General features: G+C 42.0%; 2 long non-coding RNA genes across 2 annotated transcripts; one reads left to right on the top strand and one right to left on the bottom strand.

The window, feature by feature from the left end:
- Window positions 1-570: 570 nt before the first annotated feature.
- LOC118598529 lies at window positions 571-1,953 on the bottom strand. Its single transcript, XR_004947592.1, has 2 exons — window positions 1,822-1,953; window positions 571-903 (listed from the first exon to the last, which is right to left on the bottom strand). It is a non-coding gene; the product is annotated as an uncharacterized LOC118598529 (long non-coding RNA).
- Window positions 1,954-4,165: 2,212 nt separating this feature from the next.
- LOC118598530 lies at window positions 4,166-4,736 on the top strand. The gene is made up of 2 exons (XR_004947593.1): window positions 4,166-4,587; window positions 4,662-4,736. It is a non-coding gene; the product is annotated as an uncharacterized LOC118598530 (long non-coding RNA).
- The last annotated feature ends 527 nt before the right edge of the window (window positions 4,737-5,263 follow it).

Below are 5,263 nucleotides of genomic sequence, written 5' to 3' on the forward strand. Positions count from 1 at the left end.
CAGTAGGGCTGTAACAAACTGTTTTTTAACAAAACAAACAGGGCTATTTGTTGTCCTGATATGTGGAATAAAAAACACGGTATGAATGAATTTAATTAAATTGTCTATAAACACAAGGAGGAGAACACATTTTCAGCCATGCAGTTCTGCCAGTTCTGAAAACCACATAGACTTAAGAAAACACTCTGGGCTGGCCCTCGCCAATTTGGTGCACGAGGCCAGATAGGCAGCGCCCCATTGCATCACAATCATTTTCACTTCTAGTGTACCTATTCTCCCAAAAAAATGGATTACATTGTCAGCGCAATTTTTTACATTTTGAATAATGCAATTGCACATAAAAATGTTTATAGCAAACTTAAAGAAACAAAAATAAAAAAAACAACTTTAAATATTTTAGATAAACAGACAGATAGATAGAGTCTTTGATAATCCCTTAGGGAAATCTAAATTTGGTCAACTGCTGACAATCATATAAACATACAAACATAAAAGCACAATAAAAACACTAGGAGTCGGTGGGTTAAAAAAATTGAAGGATTAAAATAGTATTCTTTCATTTTATTATAATTTTTTTTTTTTTTAGATGATCTTATGAAGTCTAGGCGGTGTTTTCTACTACCTTAACTTGAATTACTTAATAACTGTACAATCACCTCCTCAATCTGACAAAATCTGCTACAGACTTGCTCGACTGGTTTTTCTAGCAGCAAAGTCATTTACAGCATAAGCATTTAACAACTTTTGAAGACCACATGGTTTGCACTTACGATGGCCAGCAAGTATGGTCTATTGGAGCAGGTGCAGTGCTTGATCCTCCTGCATCAATGCTGGGTTGTGCTGCTGATGCATAAGCAACATGAGGATTTACAGAAGATGGACTGAGAAACCTCGGCAGTGCATCTGAGGACAGAAGAGGATTATGTGACAGTAGTCTAATAAACAAAGGACTTTAAGAATAAAAAAAGTAAAACCTAGAGATGCATGCACATTGTAGACTTAACTATAAAATACTGTATTCAATCTACTTGATCTGATATGAAAAATACATTATTTATTCATAAATGATTTCAATGTTATTGATATTACAGTGAAATGCGAAGAATGCTCAGATTCAAAAAACTGCGGTAAAATATATCATGTGGGGATTTTATGCATATTGACATATTGATGTTTACTTTATTGCTGATGAAAATCCACCATAAATGCACTAAAGACAAAATCAACTGTACCACAACAATACCTGGGCTTACAACGGTAGAAAAAATGGAAAGCATTTTAATTGACTGTTACAAGCTGTGAAAACGTGGGAAAACCACATCAAAGCGAATAACATCATAACACCTAATCTAATATTTGAACATTTACCTGACGAAGGTAATGAAGGGGTTATTACATAACTAATGTCCATGACAAAATTACCTTAAGTAACATGAACTGACGTTAGATCTAAAAGAACTCGTGCTGGCTAAGTTTTGACATTATGCTAACGAGGCTATCAATAGTTCTGCAACAGCAAAATAATGTCATTGACTGATTAACATCATATTTACTTTACATTCCTCTATGTTTGTCCTGCCTTCCCTCTCTGGACAGTTTTAAAAACAGCGAATGCATTTAGGCTTGTGCTTTTTTCGTTTCTTCTTCCCTTAGTTTGACACCCCTTTATGTGCACAGTGCACCCCTCTTAGCATTTGCCATTAGCCTAATGCCTGTAAAACAAAAATGAACGTAGGCTAAGCTAAACTATAAATAATTTGATATCTCAGCTCAAATGAGAATATGTTACACAGAGGCACGTAAAGAATGCAAGGTACTTACTGTAGAGGTTTGCTTTCACACAGAAGTGCGTTTCACGTGGAGCTGTCCACCTTGTGGATCCGCATGCGTAAGCACTGGGAACGCTTTAATTATCTCGGGGGAACGGAAGTTATTATTCTGTGGTAACGCTTTAATTATTCCGTGCCCACGAAATCATATTTCGTGGGCACGGATTAGTATTTTTTTTACCAATGTCAGGTCAGGGGCTCCGTAATTTTCCATGTGAGGAGTGTCCTCTCTGACTGAGATTGTGGTTCGNTCGCTAGCCTACCGCGGCGGCTCTCTGGCTGCAGTGACCCCGCCTCTTTTAGTCCAGTGGAGCTCGTTCACTGGATACTCCTGCAGACAGACGGCCTCTGTGTGGTGTGGGGGCTGCCTGCTCGGGCGTCCTGAACTTTGAGACGTTTTAAGTTGTAAAACAGAGAGACTATTTTCCATGTGAGGAGTGTCCTCTCTGACTGAGATTGTGGTTTGGTTCTTTTAGGATTCATTTAGGTGTGAACAAGAGAGTCTTAACCCAGAAGAGCCTCAGCTGGTCTCTTTTCTGGTTTACCCCACGAGGGACGTTTGGAACTGACAGAGTTCCACTTTTATGAACCAGTGTTGTTTGATTTCTGATCATTTGAGCAGAATTGTGGGAAATCCTCAGACAATACAGGGGATTCCCAGTGAGGTCAAATCCGAACTACGTCTGAATGAAAATGAGCATCAATTGTTACAAACTTCATCCTAAATGTAATATTGGTTTGGCTGCTGGAGAAACTGACATTTCTTTCATCTGACATTGTTCCTCCTTTAGTAGTATTTCATTCACTACTAACAGATTGTTAGGTTGACGTTGTAGCTGCTTGACGTCAAACTTCTTTCTCCAGTAAGAGCTGCTGCGCTCACAGATGGATCAGCTGATGCTTTTGGATTTAGATCTGGCATTGCAGACTAAATTCGATCAAAAATCAACCTGGATTGTGGTCTGAATAAAGAAAGGAAAGAAACACAACGTGGAGGCTGCATATTAGAACAGGACTGCACCTTGGCTGATTGGAGACACCTGGCAGACATGACGAGCACTCCAATCAGGCTCCAGAGACGGCTACCTGGATGACATAAAAGCCGAGCAAGAGCTCTGGGAAGGAGGGCTCTTCCTTTTGCTCTTTACTGAACTGACTAATGTGTAACTCATTTGCTTCCTGTTGGAGTGTGTGGGAGNAGTTCCCCTTTGGGTGGGGCTTGGAGACGACATAGGTACTTTATCTGTTTCTCGGGCGTGTTGTTGGGCTCTTTTTCCTGTTCAGCAACCTTGATGATGGAAACAGGCGTTTTCCAAATGAGGGGGGACCCCTCAAAAGCAACCTGATTCGCTGTAGAGGTATCCATGGTTTGTCTTTTGTTTTTTTTTCAGATTTTCTTAAGAGAAATAGTCGCTCTTCAGAGCTAGCTCTATCAGTTTCGAAGACGCTCTGGGTAATGAAGGGACCCGTCAAAAGGTTTAAATAACCCCCAAACCGATACTCCGCCCAGTGGGCGGGAGGAAGGTGGAGCTATGGGTGGGACGGTCCCTTATAAGGTTAGGTGGGAGTGGGTTTGGTGGAATGGGTGGGCGGAGTGGGTCAAAGGCCGCCTGTCAAATTAGTTTGACGAAAAGTGGTCCCCTAATTCTTCTAACTGAGCCTGAAATGAGTTTTCTCTTTGATAAAAAGACATTCTGTTAAAAGTCCAGTCATTTAGAAATGAAGGAATTTCTCACAATTCAGAATTTCAAATGAGAAAAGATTTCTGTGGTCTGAAACAGAGTCAGAGTCAGCCACCACACATCCACATCCACTAAGCCTCAGTACCAGGTTGATCCCTGAATCCTCTGGACTGATGAGAACCTCCATTCCTGGAGGAACAAAGATTTATGGATGGATGAGGATGGATGATGGATGGATGATGGATGGATGATGGATGGATAATGGATGGATGATGGATGGATGGAAGATGGATTATGGATGATGGACGGATGGATGGATGGATGATGGATGGATGATGGATGGATAGATGATGGATGGATGAAGGATGGATGATAGCTGCTTCTACATCTCTCGGGGGCGGAGCTACAGGGCGACAAGGGGGGCCACCTCCATTCATTAGTCAAAAGTAACAACGGAGTTCTCGCCTTAAACTGGTTTTANCAATACAGGGGATTCCCAGTGAGGTCAAATCAGAACTACGTCTGACTGAAAATGAGCATCAATTGTTACAAACTTCATCCTAAATGTAATATTGGTTTGGCTGTGTCGTGGCAGCAGCTGCCCTGCTGCTAATCATCTGATTCCCTCCACCTGTGCCTGCTCCTATAAAGCTCTGCCTCTGCCTTTCACCCTTGCTGGATCGTTGCACTACAAGCACTCAGTGGATTCACCTTCTCTGTTTGTTGCCAGCAAAATCCTGCCTGCCTGCCTCCCCTACTCAAGCCAGCCTGTGTTCCTGCATCGGCTCTAGTCCTCATGGTGCCTGATTCTGTCTGCCTCCTCCTGTCTCTCTGCTGCATCATTTTGCCCCAAGCCTCGTAAGTCCCCTGAACTTTGATTTTTGGAGCTTTTCCCAGAAACCTCTGGTGATTATTATTTGGACTAAAAAACAAGTTCGTCACTGAACCCCAACTTCCTGAGTTTCCTCGCCCTCCTGGCTTTCCCTTGTCTCATTACCATTTGTGTTTGGAGCCACGCCTTCCCTTTGCTCTCAGAGGACTCCACTCCGTCTCTACAGCCTGTTCTCCTCATCCCAGTAAGTCCTCCCTCTGTTTATACTTCATCACCGCAAATCACTTGGCATCATCTAACCCTCTCCTATCTCCTTAGTGTCCGTGTATTCGCTGCATTGTTCTACTCCAGGGGGTCCCCAAGACAAAGACTTAATAAATCTGGTTTCTTGAACTTCTGGGTTTGTCGTATTTTGGGTCCCTAAAAGCCTAACCTGACAGGCTGCTGGAGAAACTCTGACATTTCTTTCATCTGACATTGTTCCTCCTTTAGTAGTATTTCATTCACTACTAACAGATTGTTAGGTTGACGTTGTAGCTGCTTGACGTCAAACTTCTTTCTCCAGTAAGAGCTGCTGCGCTCACAGATGGATCAGCTGATGCATCTGGATTTAGATCTAGCATTGCAGACTAAATTCTATCAAAAATCAACCTGGATTGTGGTCTGAATAAAAGGAAAGAAACACAATGTGGAGGCTGCATATTAGAACAGGAACATTTGTCCACATCAGTGTTTGCACAGAACAAGTTGAAGATTTTGAGGGGCTGATTCTTCAAATCTCAGGACTTCTTCTACTTCTGTTTAGACTCAGTCGACTGCAGAAAGAATCTCCTGTTTGATTCTGGAATAAACAGACCCTTTGAGCAGAATCAGATTTCACTTTCATTCTTGTTGTGAGTTCATTTTTTCCTCAACACTCT

Source organism: Oryzias melastigma, unplaced genomic scaffold, assembly GCF_002922805.2.
Source record: "Oryzias melastigma strain HK-1 unplaced genomic scaffold, ASM292280v2 sc01959, whole genome shotgun sequence".
Classification (NCBI taxonomy): Eukaryota; Metazoa; Chordata; class Actinopteri; order Beloniformes; family Adrianichthyidae; genus Oryzias; species Oryzias melastigma.